This window comes from Aedes albopictus, chromosome 3 (assembly GCF_035046485.1).
Source record: "Aedes albopictus strain Foshan chromosome 3, AalbF5, whole genome shotgun sequence".
In the NCBI taxonomy this organism is placed as follows: Eukaryota; Metazoa; Arthropoda; class Insecta; order Diptera; family Culicidae; genus Aedes; species Aedes albopictus.
Window position 1 is genome coordinate 322,123,805 of NC_085138.1, and position 22,021 is coordinate 322,145,825.

Consider the following 22,021-nt stretch of genomic DNA (forward strand, 5'->3'; position numbering starts at 1 on the left):
TCGACATTAGACTTCCTCCATAATGACTTCCATCATATCGTTGCGGATTGGTCCAAACGATGGATTCGTCGAATATGGTTTTTGTTGCAAAATATGAAGTAGAATCTGAGATTACCATCTTAGTAGCCACAGAGCAATGGCGGATATTTCCTCGACCGTCCCGTCCGCCCTTAACTGTCGGATGGTGTGTATGATGACGAGATCGGAGGAGATAACGGATCAGGATCTGGATCAGAACGAAATTACGGACGGAATCATGCTGCCAATGGGCCCGGTGGTGGAAATGCTATCAAAGATCATCGATGGATATGCGTCGTTCTGCAGATGGGAATGGATTAGTGACCCGGAAGACAAATTACGTAATAGACTATTCCCGTCAGACCTAACCCCCATATTTTATATTTTTCTTTGAAAGGCACGCATTTTTGATGATTATTGCCGTTCTCAGATTTTTTTTATATGCGCTCCTGATTTTCATACAAATTTTCAAAAACTGAGATATTCACCACATTTTGAAATAAAAGTCACCATGCGAAGTAGTTTTCGGCTCTTTTTGGCAACCCTGACATGGTGAACTATTTTTTCACCTCTCAGAAAATAGCAACATCTGGGAGCTCTTCTCATGTTTATATTCAGAAATGTCAAACTGCACGGTTCTTGATTTTGGCGCAGGAGGAACAGCAGCGGAATAATCTGATCGATCCGATCTTGCCAGATTAAACGGGTGGTTCTGGCCAACTAGGCGGAACAGAAATCACTCGTTAACATTGATTTTGGACGTAGGAAGTTTGTCGCTAGTCTTCGTAATTTTCTGTAAGTAGAACTATAATAAAATGATTATGATTTGACTGAATGTATTCCATTACAGGTAAATTAAAAACATGTCGGTGTTTCTCCAACACTAGAGGAGGCCGCAAGTCATATTCCCTGAAACGCAGGATTATGCCCGGAGGGCATGGTCAGCCGGAGAAGATGTGAAATGTAAGCAAGATCCCCAACGCGCCCGTTGTCGGCGTTTTTCTGGCTCTGCCACGACGGACGAAACCTGACGGAGCAAGTTTCACTTGGAGTAGGTACAGCGGAAAAGTAGGGACGAAAGTGGTACGACAAAGATGCGGAATGAGGAAGGACAAGGTGCAGTTCCAGGTTCGATTAAAGTAGAGTGTCCAAGTACAAGCTGAAATGCTAAAACAGAGCGGCACCCCGGTTCACCTCGTTGGCCTGCAGCAAAACAGCGACCAAAACCAAGTCCAGATCCTGCCCTCAGTCAGCGCAGTGGCCCAATAGCAAGTGCAAATTCAGCATAGGAGCAACTGGTCACGGAATCGGTCGCTATATCGGTAAGAAAAAGTTACCAGAAATTGACATTTTTCCTCTTCTTGGCGTAACGTCCCCACTAGGACAAAGCCTGCTTTAGTGTTCTATGAGCACTTCCACAGTTACTAACTGCGAGCTTCCTCTGCTAATGACCTTTTTGCGTGTGTATATCGTGTGGCAGGCACGAAGATACTCTATGCCCAAGGAAGTGAAGGAAATTTCCATTACGAAAAGTTCATGGAACGACCGGGAATCGAACCCGTCACCCTCAGCATGATCATGCTGAATACCCATGCTGAGGGTGACTGATTCGATTACAGTATTGACTTTTTTTTTTTTTTTAATATCATCCATCTTTTTCTCTTGCTTCTTCAGTGATTCCCACCAGGGATTCCTCCAGACATTCTCACCGGGGATGCATTTAGCGATCCCCAACGGATATTCCTGCACTCAATTCCACCAAGTATTCCTTCAGGTAGGGATGGGAGCACCCACCTACCAGGAGAAATCCCTGGTGGGAGTGTCTGGAGAAATCCCTGGTCGAAATTACTGGAGGAATCCCCGGTGGGATTTCTCCAGACATTTCCACCAGGGATTCCTCCTAGCATTCCCACCGCGGGTTCCTCCAGCCATTTCCAATGGGAATTCCTCCTGGCAATACCACAGGGGATCTCTCCAGCAATCCCCACCAGGGACGGGGGATTCCTCTTGGTATTCCCTTCATGAATTTTTCTAGCCATTCTCACCGGGGAATTTTCCAGGCATTCTCACCAGGGATTTTTTCTGCGATCTCCATCGAGGATTCCTCTAGCGATTCCCAGCTGGGATTCTTCCTGGCGCTCCCACCGGGGATTCTTCCAGCGATCTCCTCTAGGGATTTCCCAAGCCATTCTCGCTGGGGATTCCTCCAGCAATTCCCACCCGTTCCCACTGCACTAAGGATTTCCCCAGCTATTCTCACCGGGGATTCCTCCTGCCAGTCCCAGCAGGGGTTCCCCCAGGCATTGCCATCGGGGGTTATTCCAGGAATTTCCGGTGATTTCTTGCATTTCCAAAAAGGATTCCCTAGGGGATTCCTCCAGATCAGGAGTGTATCGGAAATCACCATATAAAACATATGATCCAATTTGTATTGGTTCAAATGCTGTTGTAAATAATATAATTTATGATTATTTTTTCACAGAGTTATCTTTTACTTCTGAAACTTCAAAAATATTTTAGGCACCAAATATATTTTAATCATTTCCGGTTTTTTGTGATTGATTAATCATGATTTTTATTCAATAAGCCATTTTAATCATTAATCATAATCAATAATCACAGATAAAACCAATTTTAATCATTAATCATAATCTTTAATCATCCTAAATATCATATTAATCATAATCAATAATCACTGAAATTGGACTTTTAATCATCAATGGTTAATCATGATTGAAAGTTTTGTTAATCATGACCGCTCTGATAGTCAAGTTTAGAACAGCCTGAAGAAATTTGAAAAAATGATAAGTATTATTGAAGATATGGATGAATGAATTCATCTCACAAATTAAAGTATTGGGCAAATTGCTGTTTTTTTTTATTTTTCAGCGTTTTAATAACCTGTAGCGAATAAAAATTGTACGCTAAAAAATAATGCAATAATATGAATAATTGTTAGCAGTTATGTACGCATGACATGTCACCGAACACCGACTCATTTTTGTTTATTTTTGATCGAAAAACTCTCCACATTAAGAAACTGGCCTGAGAAAATACCTACTAATTTTTGGTCGAACATTGACACTCTGTTTTAAATGGTTTCGAATGTTATAATTCCGTTCTCTAGTAAAACTACCTCGCCAATAAGTTCAAAAACATGCCCTTTGAAGAAGTATCCCTGAAAAATGACCTTTTTTATTTTTAAGAATTGCGCTAAAATGGAGTCGATTTTTTCAAACATTAATTTACTTATATCATGAGCAATCTGGAAAAGAATATATATGCCCAAACATGTTAATAAAATTAAATCATTTTCACACAGTTTTCGCAATTGCAAATTTTGAAGAGTTGTCCGGAATTTTAAAAACATACGTTTAAACTTTGAAATGAATATCCATGTTTAATAATAATTTTTAGAAAAGCAATAGTGCCATTCCTTTTACTAATGATTATTATCTCCAGAAATAAAAATTATTTATAATTCGAAAAAAATATTATTTTTAAGCAGTTTTGAACATTTTCAGTTACTTTTCGATACACTGCTTATTCCTATCGGTAAAAAATACATAATATAGCAAACATTGAACTAGTATTGCGAATATTTTGTATAGTTTTTCTTTCGTTGCGCAATTTGCGCGCCGGTCAGTTACGCGCAGCTCCACTCCAGTTGCGCGCAGCCAATCAGGAGCAAGGAAGCAGACGACGTCGTTGCACGCCAAAGCTACTCGCAGCACGTTTCTATTGTCTGCGACCAAAACAAACATCGACGCTCGCCCACCGGCTGATTGTTGTTGTTGATAACTTGCGTGGAAAGGTAAGTTAACTCATTATGGTCCCTTTCGAGATTGTTTTAATGAAATGGAAATAAAACAATATTTTCTGGAATTGTTACTGATTCGATTGGTTGTGCCATTATTTGTTGCATTCAGTCTTGTACTGATCGAACGCGGTTGATACCGGTTGGGTATGTTTTAAGTAATACAAATATGGATACTGCCCATGATAAGAGATTCACTCTTGCGCACAACTGACTGACAGATCGGTAAAAGTGTGAAACTAAAATTTTTCTTGCTAAGCGCAATACACTTAATTTCAAAGCGCATGCGTAAAAGTGCTTAGAATAGGGGCTGGACACGGTTCAATTTTTTTTAATGGATTACCCGCTTCGGCGGAAATTGCAACAGATGGCGCTAGTGAGCAGGAGTTTTTCACCTTTGAAAATGTATGAAGAAAATGATAAAAATCAGTTTTTAGACTAAAACAGATTTTTTTCAGAAAAAATATTTGGTACAGATTGTAGGCTATAATGATAGCAATCTACGTTACCAAATATTTTTTGTGTAAATTTCTTAATATTCAAAATATTTGAAAAAATGTTCAAATCGCCATACATTTTTGTCGACCGAAAACTTCTCCTCGATATTGGTTGCTCTTCCTTTTCTCATACATGGAATCACGTATGTACATGGAGTAATGTTTACTTACCCAACTGTCAAATAGAAATAAAACGAAGAACGAAAACAAAGTTTACAACGGCGCAGGACGGCAGTCACGAACGGAAAACAAAAAAAAAATAAATGAAAAGTAAAAACGGTGCGTTCCGGAACTTCGATCAGCAGAATCAACGTCGTCCGCAGATAAATGTTTGTCGCTGGAGCTTCAATTTGTATCAGGTATGTATATTAGCAAGGCCAAGTGTGTACATTATTGAGAAATCCAGATAAATTTGGATTTTCATTGACAAATAAAGCATTATTTTTGAATGATGCGAATACAGCTTTGTCTATACCTATGTTTGTATTTTTTTCAAACTGTTGTCGTTTTGATTGTTTATTTGTAGAAACGATGGACGAGCTTCTGAAGTGTGATGAATTACGTCTGATCGTCTCGGGAGTATTCCTTGGGCCTTAATGAAGGCAATACCTTTGTTGGGAACCACCAGAGCTTGGTCTTGTCTACTTCGACGCTGGCTTTCATGTTGAAGCGCATTGCTGTTGACCCATGGACGGTTAGACGGGACGAAGCAAACTTCCGACGGCAATGTGCTGATGAAGAGTGTCCAGGTGTTGCGCACCTTCGTGCTAATTCAAGAAGGAAGTCTGCTCAAACATCGGAGAGAATCAACAACCCAGCAGCAAGGTAGGAAATTGGGAGCCGGAGGGGTAAGATGGTTCACCGAAGAAATGGATCTCGATACTAAACACAAATCCAATTAGGTGCTCTATGTTCTTCTACGACTTTTCAATATACCAATCAGCTGATGATATATCACGATTGGAAGGTCATACAATTTGATACCTATTTTTTCAAGGGTTCGTTCAGGACTTCTACAAGAATTCTTCCGGAGTTCCTTTAGCGAATCTATGGGTTCCTCAAGTAATTTGTCCAGGCGTTTCTTGTAGGATTCTTTACAGGAGTTTCTTTATGCAATCTTTTTGGAGTTTTTTCATGGATTCCTCCAGGATTTAGAGATTCCTCCAGGAGTTCTTCCGGTGGTTTCTTTGAATATTTTTTTCTCCAAGTGTTCCTCCAGAAGTTTCCTCGGAGATTCGTCCAAGAGTTCCTTCAAAGTTTATTTCAGGAGTTCCTTCAGAGATTTCTCAAGTAGTTCCATTAGCGAGGCATTTTGTAAGGAATACCAATAATATCTTTCCAGGAGTGGTCCTATAACAGTTCCCCGAATTCCACTACCCCGAAAACCATCTCCCCGAAAACCAATACCCCGAATGGTCCAGTACCCCGAATTCCAATACCCCGAATAACATTACCCCGAATGTTCCATTTCCCCGAATGCCATTACCCGAATAGCCCATTTCCCCGAATAGATGATTACCCCGAAAACATATTTTTCAATTGTGTTGTCAAAGGAAAATGTTGTCTGGAAAAATGAACTTAATTTTTATCAGTAATTTTTCCTTCTTTTGTGCATCGGCTATTCTTTCTAGACTTAGGCGTTTATATTAAGATTATGGTGTGGAGCAAATGCATTTAATGGAGATTTTTCCTTCTTTTATCGTAGGTTGTTTTTTCGTCTCATATTGCTACCGTGATTAATTGTTTAGCTTATCAGTTTTAGGGCAAGTTGTACACAGTCCATGAAGCAAAGTGGAACTGTCATAGGCAGTTTGAATTGGATAGAGGCGATAGAGGAGCAGTACCCTATATAACTCGCCTAATCATTTCACTGTACTGCTTTTTCTATTTATTCTAAATGAGCTACAGAGGATGGCCAGAATGTTTGGGATAGGCAACTTTTTTTCTCCCACAAAAAAAATAAACATGCTGTAACTTTTCATAGAGTGCATAAAAAAATCAAAATCTGAAATTTTGACTGTTTGTCAACCTGCATCATTGGTACAAATTTGGGCTGGATTGATTAATTTTTCGCGAAGTTAGAACCGTTTGGGTAGAACACTATTATTTAGACAACTAATTGTTGAACTGTCATATCTCGGAAACCAGTGAACCGAATTGAATGAATTTTATAACGTTTATCAACAATATATTGATACTTAATACGACGTTATAAAATGTAATATTTTCTCACGGCGAATTAAGTTATACCGGATTGAAATTTTTACCCATATAGAGGAAAATAAGTCAAATTAGCAATACCACACAAAAATTACTAAATGTGTTCTTCCTTCAATCTAAAAAGGCTCTAATATATCTGATTAGAGATAACATGAGAACAGAAGTGGAAAATCTTTAGATATCAACACTAAAATGTATTGACATTGATGTAAAAAAATACATTTTTTCAAGAAAAATCCAAAAAGTGTCAATCTATGATAACTTTTCTCAACGTTCAAAAAGTTTCTATGTTTTAATAGTTTGTGAAGCATTTGTATATTGTTAGTATACGTTCAAAATTTCATTCAATTCGGTTCACTGGTTTCCGAGATATGACACCTCAAAAATGAGTTGTTTGAAAAATAGTGTTTTACCCGAACGGTTCTAACTTTGCGAAAGATTTATCAATCGAGCCCAAATTTGTACCAATGATGCACACATAATAGGTTGACAAACAGTCAAAATTTGAGATTTTTTGTTGCGCCCTATGAAAAGTTATAAATAGCTTGTTGAACTTTTTTGTGAGAGAAAAAAAAGTTGCCTATCCCAAACATTTTGGCCATCCCCTGTATTTCTTTATTCTCTCATTATTCCCAGACTCGAAAGAACAGCAGTTAAACAAAAGAAGGAAAAATACCTGATATTAAGTTTCATACTGTTTGCATTCATTATCAGTGCAGCACCATTTACATATATTATAGGTGAAAACTATTCCAGCAAATAAAAAATTCTGGGGTAAAAGTCTTATGAATTAAAAGACAGGAAGTAGCATTTGGGGTAAGTGTCATTCGGGGAAATGGTTTTCGGGGTAACGGTATATTCGGGGAAATGGCTCTCGGGGTAATGTGTCATTCGGGGTAACTGTCTATTCGGGGTATTGATTTTCGGGGAAGTGGTATTCGGGGTAATAGTATTCGGGGAACTGTTATAGGATCCTTTCAGGCATACCGCCAGTAACTCCTCCTGTGATTCCTCCAGGATTTCCTCCAAGGTTTATTCCAGATTTTTTCAGAGATTTCTCAAGGAGTTTTGCAGGGATGCCTCCAAGGTTTTTTTTTCTCAGGAACTTATGTAGCAGTTCCTTCAAAGTTTAATCCAGTAGGTTCTTTAAGGCTTTTTTATGGAATTCCATTCGGAATCCTACCAGAAGTCCCTTCAGAGATTTCGTCATGGAATCCTACTAGAGATTTTTCTGGGATTCGTCCAGGATTTCTTTTAGCGAATCTTCCTGGAGTTCCTTCTAGAATCTTCCAGCTGTTCTTTCAGGGACTCCTCCATGAGTTTCTGCAGGGATTCTTTCAAGAGTTCCTTCACACATTTACTCAGGAATTTCTTCATAGTTTCCTTCAGGAACTCCTTCAAGGTTTATTCCAGGAGTTCCTTCAAGGATTTCTCAAAGAGTTCCATCTCCTTTCGGGTGTTCCTTCAGGGAATCTATTTAGAGTTCTTTCACGGATTCCTCCAAGGATTGCCTTAAGTAATTCCTTCTGGAGTTCTTCTAAGGGATTTCTTCAGGGATTCCCAGACTTCCCCGCAGGCTTGCTTCCAGGAATAATTTCGAGATTTATCATGGGTATTCCTCCAAGAGTTACTTCACATTTTTTCAGGAATTTCTTCACAGATTTTTTCAGGAGCACCTTCAAGGTAGAATTCATAAACCTTCAGAAAATTACCCAGGAGTTCCTATCGGGATTCCTTCAGGAATTCCTCAAGGCATTTATCCAGGAGTTCCTTCAGAGATTGTTCCAAGGTTTAATCCAGGAGTTCCTTTAAAAAGTCCCATTTGGGATTCTTCCAAGAGTTCCTTCAGGGATTTTTCCTGGAGTTTATATCAGGATTCCACCAGGAGTTCCTTCAAGGATTTATTCAGGAGTTCCTTCGGCGAATCTGCCAAATGTATCTTCAAGGTTTTCTCAAGGAGATCCATCCGGAAATCTTCCAAGAGTTCCTTCAGAGATTGTTCCAAGGTCAAACCCAATTCTTTTAGGAAGAACCATTTGGGATTCTTCTGAGAGTTCCTTCAGGATTTTTTCCAGGAATAACTTCAGGGATTCCACCAGATGTTCCTTCAGGGATTCATCCAGGAGTTCCTTCAGGGACTTATTCAGAAGTTCAATCCAGTGATTCCTTCAGAGATTGTTCCATTGTTTAATCCAGGAGTTGCTTCAAGAAGTTTCATTTGGGATTCTTCCAAGAGTTGCTTCAGGGGTTCCTCCAGGAGTTCCTTCTGGGATTCTACCAGGGGTTCCTTAAGGGATTTATCCAGGAGTTACTTCAAGGATTCCTCCAAGAGTTCTTTCCGAGATTTATCCAGGAGTTCCATTATTGATTCTCCCAGGAGTTCCTTCAGGGATTTATCCAGGAGTTTTAACCGGGCTTCCTTCAAGATTTCCTCCAGTGATTCATCCAGGAGTTGATTCAGGGATTTCTCCAACGGTTCCCTCAGGGATTTATCCAGGAGTTCCATCCGGGATTCCACCAGAAGTTTTTTCAAGGATTATCCAGGGTTCCTCAGAGATTCCTTCAACAGAGATTGCTCCAAGATTTAACCCAGCAGTTCCTTTAAGAAGTTCCATTTGGAGAGTTCCTTCAGGGATTTATTCTGGAGTTCCTTTCGGGATTCCACTAGGAGTTCTTTCAAGGATTTATCCAAGAGTTCCTTCAGGGATTTTTTCAAGAGTTTCTTCAGGGATTCCTTCAAATGTTCCTTTATGAATTTGTTAAGGATTTCCTTCAGGGATTTATCCAGGAGTTCCTTCAGAGATTGTTCAAAGGTTCAATCTAGGAGTACCATTTGGGATTCTTCTGAGAGTTCCATCAGGGGTTTTCAAGGAGGATTCCACCAGGAGTTGTTTCAGGGATTTATGCAGGGATTCCTTCAGGGATCCCTCCAGGAGTTCCTTCAGTGATTTATCGAGGAACTCCTTTAGTGTTTTCACCAGGAGTTCCTTCAGGGATTGCTCAAGGAGTTTCATCAGAAGTTGCTTCTGGGATTAATTCCAGGAGTTCCTTCAAGAAGTTTCTTTTGAGATTCTTCCAGGAGTTGTTTCAGAGAATCCTTTTGGAGTTTTTTAATGGTTCAATCCAGGAATTCCTTCAGGGATTTCGCAAGGAGTTCCATTGGGGATCCTTCCAGGAGTTCTTCCGGGAAATCCTCCTAATGTTCTTTCATGGATTCATCTTGGATTTTTTTAAAAAAATCCTCCAGGAGTTCTTCCAGTGAATCCTTCTGGAGATCTTCCAGGGATTTCTTCGGGGATTCCTCCAGGAGTTCATTCAAGATTTATTCCGAGAGTTCCTGTAGAAATTTTTCAAAGGAATCCATTAGAAATCCTTCCAGGAGTTCCTTCAGGGATTTCTCCAGAAGATCCTTCAAAAATTTATCCAGGAGTTCCTTCACAGATTCCTTCAAAAGTACCTTCTAAGTTTAATCAAGAAGTTCCTTCAGGGTTTTTTCGAGAAGCACCATTAGGGTTCGTTCCAGGAGTTCCTTGAGGGATTCCTCTTAGAGCTCATTTATGGTTTTTTTTCCAAGATTTCTCTTAGGGATTTCTCCAGGAATTCGTCAAGTGCTTACTAGGTAGCGGTATTTAAAACAATGCCCAGGAGTTCTTCCAGTGAATCCTTCTGGAGATCTTCCAGGGATTTCTTCGGGGATTCCTCCAGGAGTTCATTCAAGATTTATTCCGAGAGTTCCTGTAGAAATTTTTCAAAGGAATCCATTAGAAATCCTTCCAGGAGTTCCTTCAGGGATTTCTCCAGAAGATCCTTCAAAAATTTATCCAGGAGTTCCTTCACAGATTCCTTCAAAAGTACCTTCTAAGTTTAATCAAGAAGTTCCTTCAGGGTTTTTTCGAGAAGCACCATTAGGGTTCGTTCCAGGAGTTCCTTGAGGGATTCCTCTTAGAGCTCATTAATGTTTTTTTTCCAAGATTTCTCTTAGGGATTTCTCCAGGAATTCGTCAAGTGCTTACTAGGTAGCGGTATTTAAAACAATGCGAGGGCCGTGATTGTGCGATAGACGATATAGAGTATTAGAAATAACCGTTAAAATAATACACGATGGGAAGGGTAAATTGAGATGCTCACTTTGGAAGTTGTGAATTCGTTCTTATTGTAATTTTTATCTTTTTGTTTAACACTTACAGTTTCTTCTGGCATGCATGGCTGTTCAATATATCTGGCGACCTACAGCGTTGTACTGTTATTATTGTTATTTTTGTGAGTAATAAAAAGAACCTTGGGGTTGGGGTCTTCTGTTGGACACTATAAAAAAATCCGAAAATCCATGGGTAGGTTCACCATCTTTTCCAAAGTTGAAAGTATCAAACAGTGCGTAAGTGATTAATGCATTTAGTTTTTAAGAAGCTTCGGTGTGACGCATTACATGACTATTTTTATTTATTCATACACTTTCGCTTACATTTTTGAAAAATAGTACATACGTGATATTGATAACCTCGTTCATCAAGTCTTCTCAAACTTTTTATATTGCGCGCAAACCCCAACATTTTATTCCCACCTTTGGGTTTCCGCGCCGAAGACCCAGCGCCAGATTCGGCGACAAAGAAAACTGACAGCAGTCGCCGAACAGTTGGCAATCCTGATATTTGACGGCGGCCGCCCGGTAGGCATGTGAGTGGATTGTTGTCACGCAAATAGATCTTTTCGCTGAAAATGCATGTGTATTGAGTTATTCTTGACAGATTTTCTGCAGTGTTAGTGTGAAATTCAGCGATTTTCTGTATCGCGTAAGCCTTCGCTGGAAGAAAACGTCATGTTGTTCAGCGAAGTAAGGAAAATTTTCAGTGAAAAAAGCAATATTTCATATAAAATTCTTAAGTCAAATCAGAAACAATCAAAGCTGGTTCACCAAGTTCTCCCAAGTTGCGAGGTGACGCATTGCAAGACTATTTTCAAATCATATTTTTTCTTCTTAAATTTTAAAATATTTCATATAAAATTCTTAAGTAAAATCAGAAACAATCAAAACTGGCTCATCAAGTTCTCCCAAGTTGCGAGGTGACGCATTGCAAGACTATTTTTAAAAGCGAGGACGCATTGCAAGACTATTTTTAAATCATATTTTTTTCTCTTAAAACTTTAAATATTTCATATAAAATTCTTAGGTAAATTCAGAAACAATCAAAGCTGGTTCACCAAGTACTCCCAAGATGCGAGGTAACGCATTGTAAGTTATATCATTCCTAGAACAATGAAACACTTTATAAGACATTTTTGCGATTATTCTGAAATAGTCGGAGCTGGTTCACCAAGTTCTCCCAAGATGCGTGGTGATTCATTGAAAGTTATATCATATTCTTTCCCTAAAACATTGAAATACTTGCTGGTTCACCAAGTTTTCCCAATATGTGAGGTGACGCATTGTAAGTTATATCATTCTTAGAACAATGAAACACTTTATAAGACATTTTTGCGATTATTCTGAAATAGTCGGAGCTGGTTCACCAAGTTCTCTCAAGATGCGAGGTGATTCATTGAATTCTTTCCCTAAAACATTGAAATACTTGCTGGTTCACTAAGTTCTCCCAAGATGCGAGGTGACGCATTGTAAGTTATATCATTCCTAGAACAATGAAACACTTTATAAGACATTTTTGTGATTATTCTGAAATAGTCGGAGCTGGTTCACCAAGTTATCTCAAGATTCGAGGTAATTCATTGAACGTTATATCATATTCTTTCCCTAAAACATTGAAATACTTGCTGGTTCACCAAGTTCTCCCAATATGTGAGGTGACGCATTGTAAGTTATATCATTCCTAGATCAATGAAACACTTTATAAGACATTTTTACGATTATTCTGAAATAGTCGGAGCTGGTTCACCAAGTTTCCCCAAGATGCGAGGTGACGCATTGAAAGTAATATCATTCCTAGAACATTCTTGCCATTAGTCTGAAATAGTTGAAGCTGGTTCACCAAGTTCTCCCAAGATGTGAGGTGACGCATTGTAAGTTATATCATTCCTAGAACATTGAAACACTTTATATAAGACATTTTTACCATTAGTCTGAAATAGTTGAAGCTGGTTCATCAAGTTCTCCCAAGATGCGAGGTGACGCATTGAAAGTTATATCATTCCTAGAACATTGAAACACTTTATAAGACATTTTTGCGATTAGTCTGATATAGTCGAAGCTGGTTCACCAAGTTCTCTCAAGATGCGAGGTGATTCATTGAATTCTTTCCCTAAAACGTTGAAATACTTGCTGGTTCACCAAGTTCTCCCAAGATGCGAGGTGACGTATTGTAAGTTATATCATTCCTAGAACATTGAAACACTTTATAAGACATTTTTGCGATTATTCTGAAATAGTCGGAGCTGGTTCACCAAGTTCTCCCAAGATGCGAGGTGACGCATTGAAAGTAATATCATTCCTAGAACATTGAAACACTTTAAATAAGACATTCTTGCCATTAGTCTGTAATAGTTGAAGCTGGTTCATCAAGTTCTCCCAAGATGCAAGGTGATGCATTGAAAGTAATATCATTCCTAGAACATTGAAACACTTTATATAAGACATTCTTGCCATTCGTCTGAAATAGTTGAAGCTGGTTCATCAAGTTCTCCCAAGATGCGAGATGACGCATTTAAAGTTATATCATTCTTTCTCCAAGAACATTGAAAAACTTTATAAGACATTTTTGCGATTAGTCTGATATAGTCGAAGCTGGTTCACCAAGTTCTCCCAAGATGCGAGGTGACGCATTGTAAGTTATATCATTCCTAGAACAATGAAACACTTTATAAGACATTTTTGCGATTATTCTGAAATAGTCGGAGCTGGTTCACCAAGTTCTCTCAAGAGGTGATTCATTGAATTCTTTCCCTAAAACATTGAAATACTTGCTGGTTCACCAAGTTCTCCCAAGATGCGAGGTAACGCATTGTAAGTTATATCATTCCTAGAACATTGAAACACTTTATAAGACATTTTTGCGATTATTCTGATATAGTCGGAGCTGGTTCACCAAGTTCTCCCAACATGCGAGGTGACGCATTGAAAGTAATATCATTCCTAGAACATTGAAACACTTTATATAAGACATTCTTGCCATTAGTCTGTAATAGTTGAAGCTGGTTCATCAAGTTCTCTCAAGATGCGAGGTGACGCATTGAAAGTTATATCATTCTTTCTCCAAGTACATTGAAAAACTTTATAAGACATTTTTGCGATTAGTCTGATATAGTCGAAGCTGGTTCACCAAGTTCTCTCAAGATGCGAGGTGATTCATTGAATTCTTTCCCTAAAACGCTGAAATACTTGCTGGTTCACCAAGTTCTCCCAAGATGCGAGGTGACGCATTGAAAGTAATATCATTCCTAGAACATTGAAACACTTTATATAAGACATTCTTGCCATTAGTCTGTAATAGTTGAAGCTGGTTTATCAAGTTCTCTCAAGATGCGAGGTGACGCATTGAAAGTTATATCATTCTTTCTCCAAGAACATTGAAAAACTTTATAAGACATTTTTGCGATTATTCTGAAATAGTCGGAGCTGGTTCACCAAGTTCTCCCAAGATGCGAGGTGACGCATTGAAAGTAATATCATTCCTAGAACATTGAAACACTTTATATAAGACATTCTTGCCATTAGTCTGTAATAGTTGAAGCTGGTTCATCAAGTTCTCTCAAGATGCGAGGTGACGCATTGAAAGTTATATCATTCTTTCTCCAAGAACATTGAAAAACTTTATAAGACATTTTTGCGATTAGTCTGATATAGTCGAAGCTGGTTCACCAAGTTCTCCCAAGATGCGAGATGTCGCATTGTAAGTTATATCATTCCTAGAACATTGAAACACTTTATAAGACATTCTTGCCATTAGTCTGAAATAGTCGGAGCTGGTTCATCAAGTTCTCCTAACATTGAAAAACTTTATAAGACTTTTTGCGAATTCTCAAGCATTTTTCTGATTGCCCTGAAACCTGATTGCCTTCAAACTGCATCTCAGGATCAAAGCCCCCGGTGGGAAGTAGAAATGTAGCAATGAAAGTTGGGGGAGTGTGATATTCAGTGCAGCTAAAGAAGCTTGATTTATACAATGAATTTTATTTGATTGTTTTCATTAAACAACATTAACTTCGACTAAAGCCGGAGAAAAGGTTTCAACAATCTCTGTTCAATCATTTCCATTACCGATCGGACTACCAGCTGTCGTCGTCGTCGTCAAATGAACCGGATTGTAGATGCCCAAATTTTTGGCTTTGGGCCATGGATCACGTCCTCGGAGCCGACATCTAAGCGAACCAAGTTCAGCAGATTAGACTCTTCCTCGTATCTGCCTGCCACAGATCCCTCCGGTGAGTCCTGTCGGGTTAACAATCCAAACTGAATACTGCCAGTACCTGGAGCTACGTTGGCGGAAGCCCTAGCATCGGTTCCGGATCTTGGGAAGACGTCTTAAAGGCCACTGCGCACTGTTCACTAAATCGGAGGGCTGGGGCTGCTTCAACTTTTCCACTAGTCCGTTGGCCGATTCTTTCATTTCGATCCATCAGGAGGCAATCCTGACCTGAAAAACATATACATTTTTTTCTTTGGGCATAACAACGATGGTACACAAGACTTACCTTCCATCCTCCAGTGGAAACTTCTGATTTTCACTGACTTTCTTCGGGAATCTTCTCGCATCGCATGCTTTTTTGGGAATTTGTTGTACCAACCGTTTTCAGCCACTGAATAAAACCCGCAAACTCAAATAAAATACGTGCGTTTTTTCCGATTCAGTTTTTGTACCTATCGTTGTTTTGCTGCGATCACGACTTCTTTTTGTTGTTGCGGTCCTACACAAAATGAGCTGTCAAAAATTTCGCATCAGCAGCTTTACCGTACTGCACCGATTTTCGGCACAAAATAAATATTTAATCTTTTCAAATGCACTTTTTTAACCAAAATAATTACATTTCCTTTGCCTCATAAAAAATGCAATAGAAATTTAAAACAATGCACTGCAAGGTGTACTAAAATGGTCTTCTTAAGTTCAATCAGGAGTAAAAATTAATAAATTATTATTTTCCCAAATTCGGTGTAATCACTGTAAGCTTGTATGCACTATCGTGTCGCCATCTGTTGGAGTTTGGTGGAACATTAGAATGTTTCCATTAGTTTCCGATAGAGTAAAAGTATACTTGAAGCGCCTCTCGCGGTGAAATATGTCGGAAACCGGTGCAGGTAGTCCATTAAGCATCGGTTGAAAAGGAAAATTTCATTCTCTGCTTAATTTTGCTCTTCTAAAACCGAATAACGCGTCTAAAATCTTACAACTAGTGAATTTAATACTTTAAATGCGTTCTACAAATCGTTCTATAAATCGTTCTATAAATCGTTTCTACAAATAAACAATCAAAACGACAACAGTTTGAAAAAAATACAAACATAGGTATAGACAAAGCTGTATTCGCATCATTCAAAAATAATGCTTTATTTGTCAATGAAAATCCAAATTTATCTGGATTTCTCAATAATGTACACACTTGGCCTTGCTAATATACATACCTGATACAAATTGAAGCTCCAGCGACAAACATTTATCTGCGGACGACGTTGATTCTGCTGATCGAAGTTCCGGAACGCACCGTTTTTACTTTTCATTTATTTATTTTTTTTTTGTTTTCCGTTCGTGACTGCCGTCCTGCGCCGTTGTAAACTTTGTTTTCGTTCTTCGTTTTATTTCTATTTGACAGTTGGGTAAGTAAACATTACTCCATGTACATACGTGATTCCATGTATGAGAAAAGGAAGAGCAACCAATATCGAGGAGAAGTTTTCGGTCGACAAAAATGTATGGCGATTTGAACATTTTTTCAAATATTTTGAATATTAAGAAATTTACACAAAAAATATTTGGTAACGTAGATTGCTATCATTATAGCCTACAATCTGTACCAAATATTTTTTCTGAAAAAAATCTGTTTTAGTCTAAAAACTGATTTTTATCATTTTCTTCATACATTTTCAAAGGTGAAAAACTCCTGCTCACTAGCGCCATCTGTTGCAATTTCCGCCGAAGCGGGTAATCCATTGTCATAGCTAAGCAGGTTCACCATGTTCTTCCAAGTTGCGAGGTAACGCTTAACATAACTATTTCTTAATCGGATACTATTGCGCGCAAACCCCAACATTTTATTCCCACCTTTGGGTTTCCGCGCCGAAGACCCAGCGCCAGATTCGGCGACAAAGAAAACTGACAGCAGTCGCCGAACAGTTGGCAATCCTGATATTTGACGGCGGCCGCCCGGTAGGCATGTGAGTGGATTGTTGTCACGCAAATAGATCTTTTCGCTGAAAATGCATGTGTATTGAGTTATTCTTGACAGATTTTCTGCAGTGTTAGTGTGAAATTCAGCGATTTTCTGTATCGCGTAAGCCTTCGCTGGAAGAAAACGTCATGTTGTTCAGCGAAGTAAGGAAAATTTTCAGTGAAAAAAGCAATATATTAGGATTAACAATATCCTATATTCCTTAAAGTTCATTACTGTCTTAATTTTCATGAGAAGTTACAGAGGTCTCCAGTTAGCCTTGTGAATAAGGTTATGGATCGCCAATCCGGAGACGGAGGGTTCGATTCTCGTTCCGCTCGGGAACTTTTCTCGACTTCTCTGGGCATAGTTACGTTTATTCTGCGTGTCGTACGACACGCGACGACAATTCTCACCTCGTTGTCACGCGACTCTTGTCGCTCGATTCTGATTGTCGTCTCGAGTGAGGTGAGAGCTTCATTTTCGGTGTGAGAAAGAGAATGAACCAAAACAAATGCGATGTTCATTCGCACATCTGTCAACCGGGAAGAGTTTCAGGATTACGTTCGAATAAGAGCGTACTTAATGAACATCAACAATAATATTTAATTATTTTATCGAATATTTCCATTTTTATTCAAATAAATACTTAATAAACTATCAGAAATCTTCAATCAAAATTATTTCTGTATAATATACGAAGATGTTAGTAAGTTTTAGATGGTTTACTTGAATTTTTCTATGCCGCAGTATATTTTTATGTGTCGCCCTGATTGCAACAACGGCCGGTGTTTGTTTTGAGTCTGTTTTCACAAGCGCAACACGGTGGTCGCGTTGGATCTTACCCCGGAATACTTACCCCGGAACGGAATTCGGTAAACATTTTTCTTCCGGTTGAGTAGCAATATAACAAAGTTCTAAAATGATCAACAGTTTCAAGGTAGGTGTCTGCGGAATTTTCTTAAATATTTTCTAGAGTCAGATTTCTTCTCTTATCAATTTTCAGATGGAATTGCTGAGTACTATATTGTGGTGGAAGGATTCGGACCGTATCCGAAAGATTGCCGAGAAAAGTCGGAACGGTTTAAAGATGCGGATACCTGTTTTGCCGTCAGAGTTGATGCTGCCCCGAAAGCAGGACGCGCTATTAGATTTGCTAGCTGTACCGATATTGTGGATGTGATAGTGCTGCGTTTTGGCCGTATTTGAGTCCGGTTGAATCGATCTCGGAATCGGTAGTTAGATGTGCAAAACCAATATGGACAGGATTTCCGGACTGATGCGGAGCTGCTGTAGAGATGATGCTGATGTTTTGAGAAGAACAAATGTTTTTACGAATAACCTGGACGTTCCGAATTTGAAGAATGTACGTGAATAGGCATTTCTAATTTCTGAATACAATGTTACTTTTTGATTATGTTTGAAATAGGCTTCCTCCTTTAGCTCCGAATCTTCCAAAAAAGCCTCGTTTGCAATTGATGCGATTATCAAACACGGAATGGTTTAACTCTTTAGAGCCGGAGGGGTCATATAATGTCCTCGACGATGAAACCCAGCAGAACAAACGTGTTCGAGGCCAGCGAGGTTGCACAGCAGTGGCGAAACAATCCGGCTCCAAGGGGTTAAGGAAAACTTGCCCACCGAAAACCTTCCTCAACAGTTTCTCTAATATACTCCTGGAATCTTTAGAACTTCTATCTTTTAAGTTCGTTTTCGGTGATCCATTTTTTTGGTCCAAATTTATAACGGTTCTAAATAGACCAAATTCTGCACGGTTCCACCGGTGTTTGTTCCAAATTCTAACTTCTAACTTGTCAATGATATTTGGAAAAAGAATGATCACGAAATTCAAGAAAATACTAGTGATTCCGGAAACAGCCGGAAAAGGCAATTGCTCTAGAAGCTCTTTAGAGGATTCCTCCAAGAATATTGTAGGGAATTTTTCCAAGAGTTCCACTGGGAGTTTCTTAAGGAATCCCATTGTGAAATCCTCCAGTAATACCACCGAGGATTCTTCCAGATGTTTGAATTCTTCCAGAAACTTCGGTGCAAATGCCTCCAAGATTTCCAACGGAATTTTTTTATAGGAATTTGACTAGAATTCCTTCGAGCATTCCAGTTGCTTCTTCCGGAATCCCCCCTGTAGTCCCACTAGGAATTACTCTAAGATGTGCTCATGGAGTTCCTTTGGTAATTGTTTCAGAAGTTCAGAAGCAATTACCGACTCCAGGAGTTCTTCTGGGAATCGCTCCAAGCGTTCTAAGATCGGATTTGCTCATGGAGTTCCTCTGGAAATTATTCCACGACTTCTTCTGGGATTTGTTCCAAAAATTGCTCCCGGAGTTCCTGCGTAAGTTGCTTCAGGAGTAATTGTTCCAGGAGTTCCTGCGGGAATTTCTTTAGGAGTTCTGCCGTGTATTGCTCCAGGGGTTCCTCCGAGAATTGCTCCAGGAGTTCCGCCGGGAATTACTTCAGAAGTTCCTCCGGTGAATGTTCCTGGAGTTCTTCTGGGAATCACTCAAGAATTTCGGGAATTGCTAGAGGAATTCTTTCGGGAATTGCTCATGGAGCTCATTGGGAAATTATTGCAGGGTTTCTCCAAGATTTGCTCCATGAGTTCCTCCGGGAATTCTTCCAGGAGTTGCTTCGTGAATTTGAGCGTTGCTCCAGGGGTTCCTCCATAAATTGTCTAAGAAAATCCTCCGGAAATTGTTCCAGGACTTCCTCCGGTAATTGCTCCAGGGAATTTCTTCAGGAGTCTTTCCGAGAATTGCTCTAGGAGTTCCTCTGGGAATTACTTCAGGAGTTCCTCTGGGAATTACTTCAGGAGTTCCTCTGGGAATTACTTCAGGAGTTCCTCTGGGAATTACTTCAGGAGTTCCTCTGGGAATTACTTCAGGAGTTCCTCTGGGAATTGCTCCAGAACTTCCTCCGGGATTTGCTCATGGAGTTCCTTCGGAAATTGCTTCAGGTTTTTCTCCGGGAATTGCTCCAGGAGTTCCTCCGGTAATTGCTCCAATAGCCTTCGGGAATTTCTTATGGAGTTTCTCCGGAATTCATTCCAGGAGTTCCTCCGAAAATTATTCCAGGAGCTCCTCCGGGATTTGCTCCACGAGATCCTTCAAGAATTGCTCCAGGAGTTGTTCCGTGAGTTCTTTCAGGAATTGCTCCCGGAGTGCCTCCGGATATTATTCAAGGCGTTCCACCGGAAATTATTCCATGAGTTCCTCCGGGATTTGCTCCATGAGTTCCTCCGTCAATTACTCCAGGAGTTCCTTCGAGCGTTGCTCCAGGGATTCCTCCGTAAATTGTCCTAAAAGTCCCTCTGGAAATTGTTCCTGAACTCCCTCCGGTAATCACTGAATACCCGTAATTGTAATTACGGGTATTCAGGTATTCTCCGAGAATCGCTCCAGGACTTCCGAGGGAAATAACTCCAGGAGTTCTTCCGGGTTTTGCTCATAGAGTGCCTTCGGGTATTGCTTCAGAAGTTCCTCCAGTGAATGCTTCAGGAGTTCTTCTGGGGATCACTCCAGTAATTCCGGGAATTGCTCGAGGAGTTCATTCAGGAATTGCTCTAGGAGTTCCTCCGGTGATTGATCCAGTAGTTCCTGTGAGAATTACTTCAGGATTTCCTCCGGTAATTGCTCAAAAAGTTCTTTCGGGAATTGCACATGGAGTTCCTCCATTATTCCAGGAGTCCCTCGTGGTTTTACTCCTTGAGTTTCTCCGGGAGTTCCCCCAGGAGTTGCTTCGTGAGTTCCTTCGAGCGTTGCTCCAAGGATTCCTGCGTAAATTGTCCCAGAAAACCCTCCGGAAATTGTTCCAGGACTTTCTCTGGGAATTACTCCAGGGGTTCCTCCGGGAATTTCTCCAGAAGTTCCTCCGGGATTTTCATATGGAGTTCCTTCGGGAATTGCGTCAGAAGTTCCTCCGGTAATTGCTCCAGGAGTTCTTCTGGGAATAGCTCCAAGGGATCCGCGAATTGCTCAAGGATTTCCTCCGGGGAATTTATTCCATGAGCTCCTCCGGGAACTGCTCCAGGAGTTGCTCCGTGAGTTCCTCCAAGAATTGCTCTTGGAGTTCCTCTGTTAGTTGCTCCAGGAATTTCTTCGAGTGTTGCTCCAGTGATTACTTTGTAAATTGTCCCAGAAGTTCCTCCGGAATTGTTCCTGGACTTCCTTCGGTAATTACTCCAGGAGTTCTTCTGGAAATTGTTCCAGGAGTTCCGGGAATTGCTCCGGGAGTCCCTTCGGGAATTTCTTCTGAAGTTCCTCCGGGAATTACTCCGAGAGCTTCTCCGTTAGTTGCTCCGGAATTTCCTCATGGAATCATTCGGAGATTTCTCCAAAAGTTCCTCCGGTAAATGCTCCAGGAGTTCTTCTGGGAATTGCTCTAAGGGCTTCTCCGGTAGTTGCTCCAAACGTTCCTACGAAAATTGCTCAAGGAAATTACTCCAGGAGTTCCTTCGGGATTTGCGCTATGAGTTTCTCTGAGAATTGCTCCAGGAGTTGCTCCGTGAGTTCCTCCGAGCCTTGCTCCACGGATTCCTTCATAAATTGTTCCAGAAGTTCCTCCGGTAATTCCTCTAGGAGTTCCTCCGGGAATTGCTCCATGAGTTTCTGCGGGAATTTCTTCAGAACTGCTTCCAGATTTTGCTCCAGGGGTTCCTCCAAGAATTGCTCCAGGGGTTCCTCCGAGTTCTTCTGGGAATCGCACCTGGGGTTCCGGGAATTTCTCGAGAAGTTCCTCGGGGAATTGCTCCAGGAGTTCCTGCGGGAATTACTCCAGGAGTTTCTCTGGTAATTGCACCAAAGGTTCCTGCGGGAATTACTCATTGAATTTCTTCGGGTATTGCTTCAAAAGTTCCTCCGGCTATCGCTCCAGGAGTTCCGGTAATTGCTAATTCGCACCATGCAATATGCAATATATGGTCTTCTTTAAGAAATCACTGGAAGAATGCATGAAGAAATTCTTGTAGAAATCCCTGAAGGAATCACAGGAGAAACTCCTGGGGGAACCAAGGGGGGAACATCAGGTGGACTTCTTGGAGAAATCCCAGGCGAAATTCATGGAGGAATCCTCGAAGGTGTTTCTTCTGCAATCCCAGCAAAAATTTCTAGAGAATCTAATCAGGCATTCCTTGAGAAATTTTTGAAGA

General features: G+C 40.1%; 1 long non-coding RNA gene across 2 annotated transcripts; it reads left to right on the plus strand.

Annotated features, from left to right (window-relative positions):
- Nucleotides 1-498: 498 nt before the first annotated feature.
- LOC134284197 (uncharacterized) lies at nt 499-16,638 on the plus strand. Of its 2 annotated transcripts, none has more exons than XR_009995692.1 (3): nt 499-813; nt 869-5,157; nt 10,740-16,638. It is a non-coding gene; the product is annotated as an uncharacterized LOC134284197 (long non-coding RNA). The 2 variants fall into 2 exon arrangements; XR_009995691.1 differs by having other exon boundaries at nt 501-813; nt 869-4,691; nt 4,859-16,638.
- Nucleotides 16,639-22,021: the final 5,383 nt, after the last annotated feature.